The following is a 16,963-nucleotide window of genomic DNA, read 5'->3' as shown; positions in this document are numbered from 1 at the left end:
ATCCCAGTTTAGGCACTCTGCCTACTATTTAGAGTTGCCACAGGAGGGCTGTGGGACTAATACATGGGACCATCAGGCTCTCACCATAGAGAATGGCTGAGAAACACGGCTGGTGTGCCATACTCAGCCCTGCAGAACTGGCAGGATTACCTCTCTCACCCCCAGCGCTGCTCTCCCCAATACAGTTAGCAACTGATAAAAAGCAGATCTCACGGGGGCTTCCTTGGTGATGCAGTGGTTGAGAGTCCGCCTGCCGATGCAGGGGACGCGGGTTTGTGCCGCGGTCCGGGAATATCCCACATGCCGCGGAGCGGCTGGGCCCGTGAGCCATGGCTGCTGAGCCTGCGCGTCCGGAAACTGTGCCCCGCAACGGGAGAGGCCACAGCAGTGAGAGGCCCGCGTACTGCAAAAAAAAAAAAAAAAAGCAGACTCCACGGTCTTTAAATCCAGAATTTTGCCTCAGTGCTCTATCTTTGGTTTAGACGGTGACTCAGATTCTTTCGGGCGCGGCAGAGTTAACAGGTCTCCTAGTCTGACTCTACCTTTTCACTCTGTCTTTCCCACCAGGGCACAGAACCCACATGGGATCTGGGTGGTGTCACACTTCTTCATTTCTACTACTAAAAATGCTCTGTTAAAAATAATACAAATCACATGATTAAGCAGTATAACAGAAACTAAGAGGTAACTCAGAGATTTGAAGAAATATAAGCATGTTTATAAGACTATCATTTCAAACACTCACTGACTTTGTTTTTAAAATTGTTTTCAGAAAAATCGTGAGGATTATTCTGGGTGGCTCTCTTCTTCCACTGGTTTTTGCCTACTTTATAAATACTTTGGGGGACATGTTTGTCTTCTTAAGCTATAATTTATCTCTGGAGTGCTTTTAGTCCTTCAGTATAACTTTTTAATAAGAATAAGGCAGTTTTCTCTCCTTTCTCTCCCTTTTAAAGTAAGAACAAAAAAGCAGACAACCTTTCCTGTTCCATGCATAGAAAAAGCTATCTGATCAGTTAGGGTATACACGCTGAGGAACAAACACCTGTCAGCAGGTATTCCCTTAGCCCTGAAAGTTTATCATTTATTCCTACTTTTGACTTAGTCTCTCTCACTCTTAATGAAACTATGCCTCATTTCAAGCTAAAATATTTAAAACATGTTTTGAAATATAATAGTTTATTTGTAAACAGTTAAGATTTCTATTACAGATATAGATATGTATACACACACACACCCTCCTGATTCAGGAATTGTCCTTTATAACAATTAGCTCAGTTTGAGCAGTCACTGAAAAGCTTATCACATAGGATGAAAACGTGGCCCTTATGTGATTTGAGGAGACCAAGGAAAACTTCCAATTTCAAAGTGAAATTCCCTCCTCTATTAAAAAACCCTGAACTTTATACTTTCCATAAGAGCTTTCTATACTTTCTAAAAGAAATTCTGTAGTTTTAGATTTCATCCTCTTGCTTTAAGAGTTTATTGTACCTATTGCAATTTGAGGAAGTCATTAGCATGGGTTAATTTAACAAGGCTTTCCAACAGACATCTGGTAAAAGTTGGATGTCATTAAGGAGGTGAGGGGTGGTGGGGAAGGCATGGGGGTATACTAGGTATCCAGGAAATTTAGACCAAAGAGAAGTGGTCTGAAAAAATTAAAGCCCCTAAAGAGAAATATTACCTACTCCACAGTAGTGCCTAGTCTGGCCACAAGCCTTTACCAAAGTAAATTAAAATGCACAGGAAGAATGGACATTCCCATCCTGAAAATCTTTCTTTCCCCTGCTAAATTTTTAAAAAACACAGATAGAAATCCAAATGAAAAGCAGAGTTCAAGTGGTTTTATTAATATTACCATATCCAAATGCATAAATACAAACTAATAAAATACTAAACTGAAGAAAAACCATAAGAACTGGATCTTCTAAAATGTTAATATATAAAGGAATATATTTTCATTCAGGAAGCTGGGAAAAATGATCTCAGTAAATAACCAGATGCATACTTGTTTCATTCATTAGTAATCTCATGTAGCAGTAGTAAGCTCCGGGAAATTTTAAAGTTAGTTACTTTGATGCAAATTTGGCAAGTCAGTGGCTGATAAATGAACCAACTTTTAAACATTGTTGCATTCTGATTTTTTAGTAGTATTTTTTCCCCCCACACAATGAGTTATCAAAATGGCTGCTATTTCTTGGTACACTCAATATCTTGGTTGATGAAGAATCCCCTCTAATAAGAGAGAACTTTGGATTACATTTGGATACATGAATTTGCTCACAATATGTGCTCTCCCCCCTGTTATAGAAAAACCAGTTGTTAAATTTTGACCTTGGCTAGACCTCAGACGGAAGAGATGCCTGCCCTGGAAAGGGATCTCAATATCTGTGCACAATCAGTTGCCCAGTGGCCCATGCCCAGGTCTTCACGTGCATGTGGTTCTTCCTCTGTGAGGATTACATGGACGTAATCCTGACCCAGCTCGCTGATAAGCTGCTTAAACACTTCGTTGGATAACCGAGAGTTGGCTATACCTCTCAGTTACCGCAGGAGTATCTAGAGCCAGGTTTATGCATAGGCTCCTAAATGCATCAGTCATTCTTTTGGATTAAGGACCAAATAATGTTATCAGGAAATAAAATGATATCAAGGATATTGAGTTATGATATGTTAGTACAATTAAGTAGCTCACAAACTCAGAATATCATACCTGCAAAGGCCCTTAGAAGCAACCTCGTTTATCTCCTTGCACCTTAACACATAAGGAAGTAAAGACCAAGAGTGGCTGTGACTTGGTCCATTTTATCAATCTGTTAGTTGCAGTGCTGGATTAGAACTCATTATTCTTAATGACTGCTCTTTCAACAGCCTCACTCTGCTTTTTTAGATTAACTAATTCAGATAATGGTGGGTCGGTTTTTACATGATTTGAAAGGACAGAAACTAATGACAAGGATGTGTCAACTCCTAGTTCTAAAGTGTATGAGTTGGCCAGTGAAGAAGCAGAATAAGACTATATGCTCACTATTAGTGGGTTATTATTCTCAACTTTGAAAAGGCCCAATATAGCCAAAGACAGACCTACTCCTTTCCCACGAAGGTAATTGTGACTGTTCATTTTGTTCTTATGATAGTTTTGCTTTTAGTCCACGAAGGTGTTTTGATATTATTTTAAGAGTGTGTGTGTCTATACACAATAAATGTGTGTGTGGGGTGTGTGTGTGTGTGTATACTCTAACATTCATTGAGCACTTATTGAGTGCAAGGCACTGTTAGCTGCTTTGTAATGGAGAGGTAATGGAGAGCTTAAGAAATTTGTCCCAAGTCCCCAGCTAGTCAGATGGAACTTAACTGAGATCTGTTTCCAGAGACTAGGCTCTTACCTACTAATCCATAGCCTTAAATAAGATAATAAAGAGAAAGTAAATAGCATATCAGTGGTTCTCCTATTCATGGGTATTTTCAGACCAGTTGTTTTTGAACCTGGATGTACACAGAAATCAACTTAAACACTTTTAAAATATAGCCTTTTAAAATATAGGCTGTATTATAAAACACTTATAAAGTTATAAAACACTTTTAAAATATAGGCTATATCCCAGACTTGCCATATCAAGGTCCACAGCAATACGAGCTAGGAACATGTGACATTATAAAACTCTGATACAGCCAGCCAGCCACTGATGTGCAGATTAGTGTTTAGACCTAGTGCCCTAGACTATAACCACCTCAAATAGTAAATGCCATCTTAAGAGTGTCTTTACTATGTTACTCCAGGAAAGAGGGCTGGATAGGTGAGGGAAATCTTACAATTTTGCCTTGGTGTAGCACTGTAGTCAGCATTTTTGGTCATTTAAAAAAAAACCATATTGACTGGATGTTTAATTCAGTATGGACTATCAAACAAAATTGAGTTATTTGCAGTGAGGTGGATGGACCTAGAGTCTGTCATACAGAGTGAAGTAAGTCAGAAAGAGAAAAACAAATACCGTATGCTAACACATATATATGGAATCTAAAAAAAAAAAAACGGTTATGAAGAACCTAGGGGCAGGACAGGAAGGAATAAAGACGAAGACGTAGAGAATGGACTTGAGGACATGGGGAGGGGGGAAGGGTAAGCTGGGACGAAGTGAGAGAGTGGCATGGACATATATACACCACCAAATGTAAAATAGATAGCTAGTGGGAAGCAGCCACATAGCACAGGGAGATCTGCTCGGTGGTTTGTGACCCCCTAGAGGGGTGGGATAGGGGGGGTGGGAGGGAGACGCAAGAGGGAAGAGATATGGGGATATATGTATACGTATAGCTGATTCACTTTGTTATAAAGCAGAAACTAACACACCATTGTAAAGCAATTATACTACAATAAAGATGTTTAAAAAAAAAAATGAACTATCTCCACACAAGTTATAGGATATATTCAGAAAAAAACCTTTATGACTCTTTGATCCTTTCCTTTTCTCAAATATGTTAATATTCTGTTCTAAATGTATTCTCTTTTCCTGAAGAAAAGTGGCAAGTATAAAAAGTATTACATTTATCCTCTGGAAAAAATATGCTAATTCTCTCCCATAGTACTTTGTTCCTGCCTAAATGCTAATATCTATTTCAGTGCACTGTAATTTATTAGTTTTCAACCATTCTGCTGTCACTAGACTGTCCGAGGGCAAGATGAGTCTTATTTATCTCTGTGCCCAGCGTCTATTTTGTGCTCAATAAATACTTAGTCAATGAATAAGCCATACACACACACACATTTATATATATATATATTTTTAACATCTTTATTGGAGTATAATTGCTTTACAGTGGTGTGTTAGTTTCTGCTTTATAACAAAGTGAATCAGCTATACGTATACATATATCCCCATATCTCCTCCCTCTTGCGTCTCCCTCCCACCCTCCCTATCCCACCCCTCTAGGTGGTCACAAAGCACCGAGCTGATCTCCCTGTGCTATGCAGCTGCTAAGGAGCCAGTACTGCCCCAGTTTGAATTTGAGCTTCTTAACTTGGCAGCTTTGTGAGCTCAGACAAGCTGCTTAGCATCCCCACGCCTCAATTTTCTCATCTGTAAAAAGGATATCATAGAGTGTCTACTTTATAGAATCATTATGGGCATTACATTTATTGATAATATACACAAGGCACTTGGAAGAGCACCTGACACTTTAAAAGGGTCCAAAAAATGTTAGCTGGTTGTTGAACTGTTTCCTGGGTGATCATGTTACTGGAGGGCTTCAGGTGCTTAAGGATAATAACAGCAACAACAAAATATAATTTGCCTTTGGAATAGGTAGAAGTTTCTTTTATATTATCTAGGAAGCCAAAGAAAATGTATTTACTAAATTAATTATGTATGGAGTTTGTTGGAAGAAGGTTTGAAACTACTTAGGTAAATCAACTGCTTCTAATCACGGTCAAGTAATTTAGAAGCATCATTTCCATACATACAGTTGATATGCTAATTACAAATGATCATCATTTATTCATGAAAAACTGCTCTCTCAGTCCCTCCACGGTGCCAGACTTTGTTAGGGAAAGGAAGAGCGTGCAGGAGATTCTCTTGATAGGAGCATGCATAATGTGAGCAAACTTGAGAGGGGAAAATCATCAAATAGCCAAACACGACAAGAGAGCAAAGAGGTTAATGGGGGAAAAAAGTGTATGTAATTACACACGTTTATCCTGTGAGAGTAGTTATACATATAAAATTTTTTGAACCATGGAAGTAGAGAATGCAGAGCACTAGCAGTCGGCCCAGGGGCAGAAAATTTAAAGCAAGCAAAAGCTTTAAGAAAAAAATCAGCACCAGAAATCACAGATCTAACATGTGGTTGATCTGAGCCCACCTTTTCAGATCCGCAGCCTAAAACTGGAAACAAATACAGCTACTACATGTCAGTTGTAATGCTTTATAGTAATTCTGCTTAACTCTCAATGTTCTGGCACCGACAGGAGGAAAAAAAAGTCCTGATGGTTGTTGGGATAAATACAACACACACACGCACACACACACACACACATACATGTATACCTACACATATACACTCAATACACATATATACACATGCACACACATGCACACACGTATACGCACACACATACATACAGCCATCTTCAAGAGTACAAATGTGAACACTAGACATCTGGAAGCAGAACAAAGCTGTGTGGAAAAATATTCCTAGAAAGTGAGATCTTTAAATCGGTCTGTTAATTTTTGAGTGGTAGGTTTCACCCGGGAAGTCGAGTTACAGGGTACACTTCCAATCATGATTCACACTGATCTGTGCTTCCAAAATACGTGCTCTGCCCACCCACACTCTCCCAAGCCATGACACTCTGTGACACAAAACCCCCCCAGGAGCAGAGCCTCTCGCAAATGTTCAGAAGCAGGAATATCAAAATTGCCGACTCTTGATATTTGCTTCCAGGTCTGGTTTGGCCTGAGAGGGGGGTTGTAGAGGTGATGATAACATACCCACCAAGAATCCCCTCCCTCATACCCATACGTGCTACTATTACAGCTCCACTTAAACATGCAAATACATCTCAGTCACTAAAATCTAGTGTGGTTCCTAATCAAATCGTCAGACCAACCCTTAGTACAGCCAGTGTAACAGGGCAGAAAGGCCAGGGATTTGGATTAGGGGGATCCCGGTCTGAGTCATAACAAATCACTGTCCAAGAGTGTGACCTTTAGAGAATGACCTCACCTCTTTGTGTCTCAGGTCTCCGATGGACACTGCCCTGGTTTTAGGACTGAAAGTCCCAGAAAATACCTCAGTCCTGGGCAAACCTAGACAGTTGGTCACTGACTAAGACGCAGGAAAATGTCAAGATTGAAGAATGCATAGTAGTGCTTGGTACGTGATATATCTTCAGTAAATGTTTGTTTTTGCAGTAGCCCTTGTGGAATTTGAATTTTCAGTGGACATGGGGGGAGCAATTTTATCAAAGAAGGATGGGTCTGTTGAACACCAAAGGGCAGCATGAGGAAAGGAAAGGGAAGGGAAGGAGGGATCTGAGTTAAGAGAAAGGTTTGGAAGAATAGGTTCGAGGGCGGGGGAGTCAATTTTGCTCACTCTGAAACCCTGCCAACACCCTAAAGACAGATCTAGTACCATGGAGCATTATCTCCTTCTGGTACTGTAGAATCCCAAGGATGATGGAGCCTGGCTTAAATGGCAAAGCTAGTTTAGGAGGAGTATCCAGATTCAGGTGAGGCTTTTAAATTGATGAACCAGGCCTGCATACCTGGACACCGGTTGGATCCCCGAGGACAAATACCAAAGCCCATCCTTCAGATAGTCTCCACTGATTTTTATGGCAGGTGGGTTATGATGTGATGCAGACAGGACCAACACTGGAAGGTTCTTTGAAAGACTTTGCAACCTAGAAAAAGGCTTAGCCTATAGGAAGTTTTTGGGAAATCTCCCTTTCACTAAGCGTGGCATACATCATCCCATCTCCTCTCCCTAGATGTCAGCTTGTATTATGCTGCAATGACATCAGGATTCTGTCAACCAGAATAGTTTTCTTTTTTCCTTCAGTATCTTACTCTAGTGATCTCAGAGAGACCGTTGTTTTCTAAGGGGTATCAATGGAGACAATAACAGGTCTCTGAAATTATTCACCCAAACCCTTCAAAGGGTACCCTTTATTATTTAACCTGTCTTAGAATCCTAGAAGCCCTACCAATTATATAAAGCCTAAAGGAGAAACACAACAAATCTAGGCAGAAGTTGTCTGAGTCCAGAGCTGTCAAATGTGTTTCCTGTACAGTGTAAAGCAGCAGGGACTTTTATGTTGCTTTGTACCATGAATAATATACAGTAATAATAGCTATAATGCTTAATTTAATTACAGAGACTCAAAATTACAGATGCCTTCTTGTAGGAGAAGGAGTGAAAATTTAAGGGATATTTCAGGTTTTACTGTCAAATATCTCACTGGCTCTACATATAAATGTCTTTTCCAATTGAAAGCACACCACAGGGGCTTCCCTGGTGGTGCAGTGGTTGAGAGTCCGCCTGCCGATGCAGGGGACGCGGGTTCGTGCCCCGGTCTGGGAGGATCCCACATGCCACAGAGCGGCTGGGCCCGTGAGCCATGGCCGCTGAGCCTGCGCGTCCGGAGCCTGTGCTCCGCAACGGGAGAGGCCACAACAGTGAGAGGCCCGCAGAATGCAAAAAAAAAAAAGAGCACACCACAGAATATTCTGTGGATTTGTCACCAGTGACTTATACTAAGATTTTTCAGGTAATTCAACAAAATAAAACTGTACTTATTTTAAATGTTCTAACTGGCTCTAATCCCCAAAGATTATTTTCACCCCTCCCCTCTGGCTCCTGCTATCACTAGCATGCAGCCACCCAAACTAGGCATCCAGGGGATGTTGTTAACTCTCCCCTCAACCCACATCCAATTAACCACGGATACTGGTTGATATTTATTCCCCATTTACCAACTCATCTCATCCTCTCCTCCCTCTTATTTCTTACCATCTTAAAATATCCTCTAGTTTCTCTCGTCTAAATTCTTCTCCAGATTCTAGCCTGAGTCACTTGGTCTTCCTGTGTCCTTGCCGACAATCTACTGAAGGGTAGAAAGAACACAGTTCTGGTAGACCCTGTCCTTGAAGGCAGGGGCTACTGAGCTACATTGATTGTTTCTTCCCAGGCAGGACCCAGCACAGTGCATAGTACCCACCCAATCTGGTGAGTGCTGGCTTTGAAGGATAGGCCCAAAGATTGCCAGCTGTATACCGCAGGGAAAGTTATTTCATTTCCTGAGGCCCAGTTCCCAACATGCAGAACAATGTGAATAACATTTCCTTTAAAGATGTCATTTAAAATTTAATGAACTACCCATGTAAAGTGCCAAGTGCTACACCTGGCCCATAGAATGCACCCAATAAATGAGGGTCCCCTTACCCCATGAATATTTCCCCATTTTCTAGAAATGAAAATAAAAGTACCCTGTGGCATGCAAAGCACTTCCATCACACAGGCAGGTCCAACTCTATTTCCTTATATTCAGCTTCAACATATGAGCACCATGCTTTGGATTTTACCACGTATTTTCGTGTTTCTGTAATCTCTCAGTTTTATTCCCTCAGACTAGATGGTTCTTCCTCCTTCTCCTGTCTTAGGAAACCTCCACTCATCATTCAAAGTCCATTCCAAATAGCACTTATTCTCTAATATGTTATTTTCTTGCTCAAAATTAAGTGTAAACACCTTACAATGGCCTGTAAGGACCTTTACTCTCCGCTCCCAGCTGGCCTCTCCAACTCCACCTTCTAAGACTCTCCCTCTCATTCAAACCCCAAATTACACTGGAGTTCTTTTTTGTATTATACATGCCTGGTTCATTCCTGCCAGGATTTTGTATGACTAGTTCCCTCTCGTAAAGTTCTCAGGTAAACGATGTTCAACTTTAATTTAGTTAGAGAGATGCAGATTAAATCCAGAATGGAATAAAAATTGTTCACTTATTTTTAAAAATTGGTAACTATTGCCGAGGATTTGGTGGAAATTTTTATTCTCATACAACTGGCAATAGAAGCTGGAGGTCAATTTGGCAGCATCTATTAAAATAAAGTGTGCCCATGTGTTCCTAACCTGGTTTGCCACCTATCAGTATTCACCCTAAAAAAACAGTCATTCATATACATAAAGATTTTCGTTGAAGCAGTGTTCACAATAACAAAATGAAACAAAACAAAAAAAACAATTGGGTAACAAGCTAAATGTCCATCAACAGGGGAACGGTTGAATGAACTCTGGTACCACATACCATGGAATACTATACAGCAGATTAAAAAACGTAAGTATGTACTGAGAAGACAAGATATCCAAGACATAGTTCTGAGAAAGCAAGTCATAGAAAAATAAGTATATATGAAAATATTAGTGTATTTTAAAAACTTAAAATAATGACTAACATTCATTGAGTGTTTACTATCAGGTACTGTTCTAAGTGCTTTAAATTTATCAAAATAGTGACTCTTCCTACATACCTGGTGAGGTATGTAACGTTATCATCCCAATTTTATATATGAGGAAACTGAAGAACAGTAAGTTTCCATGGGCGCACCATTAATGGGTAACAAATCTGTCTCCAAGCCTGGCCTCTTAATCACGGCTCTATATTGTCTCATACACTTTATATCTAAAAATAAATAAACAGGAGCCTGTGTATATGTGTGTGTGTGTGTGTGTGTGTGTGTGTGTACTTGCGTGCAGAGGAAAACACTTGGATAAATACCCACCATCATAGTGTTTCCTCAGGCGGGGAGAGGAAGGAACTGGAATGGAGTGACGATGAGGAAAATGATTAAAGAGGCTTTTAAAAAAAATCTGACCAGTTTTTTAACATTGAATTCTTTGGAAATTTTATAAGGATGCATTCACATATTTCTTGTATAACTACTGTAGCCCAGAATCAACATGAGGAAAGTGAGTCATTCTAGAATAAACTGAAGAAGGTGGGACAAAGGATAATTTTGTTTTCAAAGTGCTTTGAGGCACAGCTTTGAGGTAATTTGAGCAAAAAATAAATTATACCTGCAATTGCCTGGGCCATTTAGGTGAAATGAAGGGGTTTTAGCTACATTACCTCAGAAATTATGGACGTAGAAGTGTGGTTTGTGGGAGCTTCAAAACCCCAATTATAAGGGAAGGCCACCAAAATTCCATTCAATCATGACCGAACGCTTTTTCTCCTGGCATCGTTAATTTGCTGAAACCTGAGTTTTCCTTTCCTCCGTTAACTCTTGGTTGTTTATTTGTCCATGCTAGCTTCAGTTACATGACCTGCTAGATCATTCATGTTTAAGTGTGAATGATATAAATTGAGGATGATGTTTGACTAAGAACTGGTGAAGAAGAATTATGAAACACCGCATGTTCGAATTTTTGTTTTTCACTAATGGCTCCTAAGATGAAAAACTGCAGTGATTTCGAGGCTGACAGATGTGAGATCCCAGAGAGAGTTACGAATCAGTCGACCTAGAAATTCTTTTGAAAATGAAATGAGTTGGTTTTATATTTCTCCTTTAGTACAATTATTATTGATCCTCTCCTCCCATTTCCCCAAATAACAATGTAACAAAGAAACATAGCTGTTCCCTACATAACAGGTTCATCATGAGATCTGTTTCTTCTCTCATTAAAACATTAAGTTATATCTACCCTTGGTTACCCTGCCTCAAATCCCAGCCCCTTCTAGACCACTCTTCACATTGCAATCACGGCAGCCTTTCTAAAATGCATATTCGATCGTATCACTCTCTTGCTTAAAATCCGTCTAAATCCCCATACTGCTCAGATACAGTCCTAGCTTTGCAGTCCAGTGTGCATTACAATCTAGGCCCTGCTTACATTTTTAGCCTCATTTGCCAACTCTTAAGGGTCCAAATGGAAGAACTGGCCTGGCCATGTTTTCTCGTGTCTGGACTCTAGCATGGTTTACTCTGAGGTGGCCCTTTCATGCTCTTTGCTGCCTCCATCCACCTACCCAGCACCTACTTGCCTATGAGTTTTCTTCACAGAAGGAACCACCTCTGGCCCTCCCATACCTGGGTTAGATGCCCCTGTTATGATCTCCCATGGAACCCCATACTTACCCTTATTTACAAAATAGCCTATGTTGCAAACATCGTCTTCTTCCCTATTTCCTCCCCATACCTGTAAGCATGAAATCAGGGGCTTTTATTTTTTATTTCACTGGTGACTAAGACAATACCAGGCCCAATAATACTTTGCCAAATGAATGAATGAATAATTATCTAAGTTTTATGGATTGATTAATGTTCATCAACAAACTTGTAACTTAACGATGTTGCCACTTCTCAGAGAAAACATAATGATTTCTTATTTAAACCAATGGCTGCCCCCTTAATTATGAACTAGTAACAATCAACACAATTTATATAGTAAATAAATAATTTATAGTTATTTAATTAATTAATTTAAATAATTTATATAGTACCTACTACGTGTCAGGAACTATGTTATGCCACTTAAGCACCAAAACATAAAAACAAGGTAGCCACTATTATTACCATCTCTTAGCAGTGAGGAAACTAAGGTTCAGAGAAGTTACCAGATTGCTTCGTAAACTCCATAAATTACCCTGAATTAGTCTGTGAGAGTTAATTTGCCCAGTGCATTTAGAGTGCTTAGGAAATGCCTGGCCTGTAAGCTCTCAAAGGAAGGTCTTTCTGTTACTACAGAAAAGTCAATTTTGTTACTACACTTAAAGGGCTGCCTGCTTTATTTCTACACCTAGTGTCTGGGGATTTTCAAACTACCATTAATATAGTGGCATATACACTGAGTAGAAGATATACATTTTTGAAAAGTTGCATATTTTTAATTAGCAAAAACTTTAAAAATTAAAACTGTGAGCTACTACTGCCAAATTCACCTCTACCTTCTTTGTTTCTTCTCCAACATGCCAGTACTCTTCCATCTTAGGGACTTTGCATTGATTCTTTCCTGCCTGGAATGCTCCTCCCTAGATACTCATGCTGCTCCCCCCGCTCATCTCCTTGACTGCTCTTCTCAAATACCACCTCCTCACTGAGGTTACTCTGCCCAGCAGCACACCCTCCTCGCTCTACCCTGACACCCCCTATCCTCCTTAATCTTTATTATGGTTGATAATAAATACTTTTTGAATGAATGAATGCATGTTAAGACTATGTCCAGGCAATGTTCTACAACCTCGTTCGGCCACATATGTGCTCCAGATACAGGGCATTTACGTATATTTTGTCAATATACTGCCCTATTTAGTAGCTCTCAAACTTAGGGTTTGGTGGAGTAGCTGAGCAGGTGATCATGGTTTGATCTAGGAAGAGTAACAACACAACAAAGAGAGGTAAAGCTAAAAGTTCCGCTTAGGTTACCCACCTTCCTATAAATAACTGAAGGTGCGTCAGAGGGAATTTTAATGACTATATTTGACTTGTTTTCTTCACAGAATAATCAAACATGCTTACTAAAAAATTCCACATAATTAAACTCTCGATGATCTCCTTAAAAATTAAATAAATTTATTAGAGGCCAAGCAGGTTTAAGTGATTGGGGTACTTTGTGGAACACTCAAAATATGTGCAAAATTATATTCAATGCAACTGGAAGAAAAACTATTTTAATACCTACAGATGTTGACACCATAAAATGATGTGTGATCTGATAACTAGCATCAGACAGCTTTGCATTATCCCTCCTGCCAACTGCATCCAACAAAACAGGACCCATGTGAAATGATGTGTGCAATGGGTGCCTGTGGTAATTAGCTAGAAATTACTACATCCTGGTCAGTAATATTTAAAATTGCTTCTAACATTGTATAAGAGTGAAGAGCAACATAATAATGATCATTTAATATAAACTTAAAAAAATTTAAACAGATCATGGGCACAAAAATAAAGAGAATTTCAGGATTAGCAGCTGCCCCACTCCTAGCCTTGTGGCCAGCCTTATTTCAGATCTGTTGTAAAACTCAGAGGGCTCTGGTACCCTGAAGACTTCATTTTTAGACTTTATTGAGTAGTCAAATAGACACTGTGCCTTCTAGACTTAGGCAGAAGAGAGAAGTGGCAAGGCCTTAGCATATTTCTGTTTATGACATGTTGACACACAATTTCTCCAAATCACCCAAACCTACAGCTCAGGCCAATTGTAAGTAATGTGGTCCTGTCTATTTATGAAAAACTTAACTTGATGTTTCTAGGAGAATTAGATAGAAGTGAGCTCCTTTAGGGTATGAGCTATGATTTGTTTAAACTGTCCCTTTCCCAGTGCCAAGCACATGGCACGTGGTTAATAATTCTTTTTTGGCAGTCTGATTGAAGCCTTTAAAGTGGTATTCTTAAAATACTGTTTGCCTGTAGAGACAGGTTCAATAATGGTGAGCGGTCAATCTCCTTGCCTTTGTTATAGAAGGTAATTAGGGTCAACTGCAGGGCTCCTCCTCACAGATCCTCAATTCAGAGACAAGCCTTAGATAAAGTCTCTTTTCGAGAATTGGCCTCATTTGTGAAATTCCGCGCATGCTATGATTTGGTAGAAGTCCATTCTATTCACATACACCATACAGTGTATAATGTATGCAAGTTAGATTTTAATGGTGCACCTAATATTTGGTTTGTATCAGTCTCCTTGAAATTGGAACAGTTTAGCTTAAGAAGATGGTTCTCAACCAGGCATGATTTAACCCCTCAGGGGAGAGCTGGCGATGTCTGGAGACACTTTTGTTGGTCACCACTGGAGGCGGGGTGTGTGACTGGCCAGGAATGCTGGCCAAACATCCTACAATAGACAGAACAGCCTCTCCAACAAAGACTTATCCAGTTTAAAATATCAACTGTTCTAAGGTTGAAAAACTCTGATTAAGACAAATTAATTTAGTGAAAAGTTTACGAAGCAGAATGTTTTAAAAAAATTAAGTTTTCTACTTTAAAATGCTGCCAGTCTGCTAGAACTCAGTTAATTCATTTAAAATTACCCGCAGCCTAAAACCTATGCCCTCTCCAAAACCAGATGAAATCGTTCTATTTTGTATACTTTCACATGGATGACCTGCAGACACCACAATTTGCTGAGTAATGGGCACCTCACTTTCTTGCCTGAAACACCTTTTATTTATTTTTTAATTGCCAAGTCACTGGAACACGTTTTGGACCATCACCAAGTGGAACTGTACTCTTAGGCCCCGAAATGCAGTTTTCTTTACATTCGTCCATGATGCCTGTGGGCTCTTTTTTTTTTTTTTTTTTAATTGCCAAGTCACTGGAACACGTTTTGGACCATCACCAAGTGGGTACTCTTAGGCCCCGAAATGCAGTTTTCTTTACATTCGGCCATGAGGCCTGTGGGCTCCCGCCTCTGACCTGACGTCACCGAGTCCTCCTGAGAGCTCAGCCTGAAACATCTTTTCTCCTGTATCCACAAGAGGCAGGAACCATGCCAGAAACTCAGGACTTCCTTGGTAATTCCCTCTCCTTTACCTCTCACATCTAGTCAACCGCCAGGTCTTGCTTATAGTACCATTACCTCCAAAATAGTTTTGAAATCTCTTCCTTTCTCTCCATCCTAATTCTTTTCTTGCAAGACGTTCATCATGTCTCTCCAAAACTCCTAGGAGTTTCCTAGTTGGTCTCCCCACGTCCAGTTTTTTCTCCACTCCTTCACATACTCCCACTCCCACATGCTGGCTGTTGCCAGACCAACTTATCTAAACGCAAAAAAAAACACATGTTATGTTGGCCATTTCCTACCACCTTCAAATGGTAAGTCCAGACCACTTATCATGGTTTATGGGGCACACTACGACATGGCCCCTGCCCACCCCTCCAAACCCAATCCCACCCCACTTGGCCTTACTCTTTCGCTACAGACATCATGCTGTTTCTTACGTTTGTGCATTATGTTGTTTCCTCTGCCTGGAGTAACCCTCCATCAACCGACATTTCTATAGATAACTACTATTTATCCTTTTAAAATTCTACTTATATATCATCTCCTCTACAAAGCCAGAAGGTGTTTCTTGTTTTTAAAAATTCTGAACTGTCCGCCAACACTGTCCACATTATCCAATGGCAATAATTGGCTGGACCTGTGTTGGGACATTTCCTCTCTAGATTGCCACAGTTCCCACTTGGTCATCTCCATTCATTTATATAATCTCCTCTTGGTCCCCACTGTAGTCAAATTTATCACTCCTACTCTAAGGGGAGCCAAATCGACTTTTACAAAACCAAATCTATTACAGCATCATGCCCCCTTGGCTTTCAGAAGTAGAAGCTCAGTGACTGTCTAGAAGCCTCAAGTTTTCTAATGTCACCTTTTACTATATTTCTGAATATGTACTGACTCCTGCATATGTGGTGATGAGTTCAGAACGAAAAAGCTGAGTTGAGATGCAGGTGCTGGGTGATAAGCTAGGCTCAGGCTGATTTTAGGAGATCAAATCTTGTGCACACCAGCCTTGCAGAGATTTAAATTCATGCTCAGTCGAAAACATAACTGCAACATATTCAGACGTTAACTCCAGGATGTAAAGTCTCAGTGCCTTGCTTCATATTCAAAGTTACCTTCCTAAGTCTTAAGCTATGCCATATTTGCATAGTTGTTGGTGATAACAGGCACACCTATGAATAAAAACATGACTTCTGAGAAGTGTTTAGGTGCCACTGAAGGGCTACAATGTAATTTACATTTCAGAGTAAAGTCAGCAGTAAAAAAGTTACCAACAAATGATTCTGTATCTATGAGAAGACAGAGCAAACCAAGGAGGGAAGGCTTATGGTTCAATATGAGACACTTTGCAACTTCATTAAAACTGTCCACACCCCATGGCTGAACTTAGAAACTGTGGTCTGGCACCACAACATCTAAGACTCTCTCACTGAATTTCCCATAGCTGAGGCTCAGCAACTAACATTTGAGTTAAAGTTTGGGCATGTTACATGAACCCCCCCCAGTAATCACATGTAGCTCATGAAGTGTTATTTGATTTCCATCTGTATCAGTGTCTTCTTTCTTTGAGTGTATAATCAGGAACAAGATCATAATCCATTCTATAAAACTGTACAAACTCTGAGACTTAACTCGGTTTGCATTTCATCGGGTACACCTATGGAGCTGTGGTTATATTAACAACATTCCGGCTTTGCTTTAGGCTGGTACCAGTAGTCTCCAGGCCAACATTTAGTAAGTTAGAAGAATGGTCCTTCTCAAGCAAGTTGGGCTTAAATCGGATCATAAAGCATAGCTTTTAGGCAACAGAAATTGGTTTCTCCAGTAATGGTTAAAACAGTAACTGGTAATTGGGTTTGACGAGCTTCATAAAGCATAAATGATGCCAGAACGTGACCTAGCACAGAACCTGAAGGCAAGCACTGTATTCCTTCAAGGTGAACCGCTTATTTCTCAGCCA

At 40.0% G+C, this 16,963-nt stretch overlaps 1 protein-coding gene across 1 annotated transcript in view; it reads right to left on the bottom strand.

Annotated features, from left to right (window-relative positions):
• LIN7A (lin-7 cell polarity scaffold A) overlaps positions 1 to 16,963 on the bottom strand; it is a 132,144-nt gene that overhangs the window by 11,796 nt on the left and 103,385 nt on the right. The window lies entirely within an intron of this gene.

This window comes from Neophocaena asiaeorientalis, unplaced genomic scaffold, assembly GCF_003031525.2.
Source record: "Neophocaena asiaeorientalis asiaeorientalis breed wild unplaced genomic scaffold, Neophocaena_asiaeorientalis_V1.1 scaffold134, whole genome shotgun sequence".
In the NCBI taxonomy this organism is placed as follows: Eukaryota; Metazoa; Chordata; class Mammalia; order Artiodactyla; family Phocoenidae; genus Neophocaena; species Neophocaena asiaeorientalis.
This window is presented reverse-complemented; position numbering and strand designations above follow the sequence as displayed.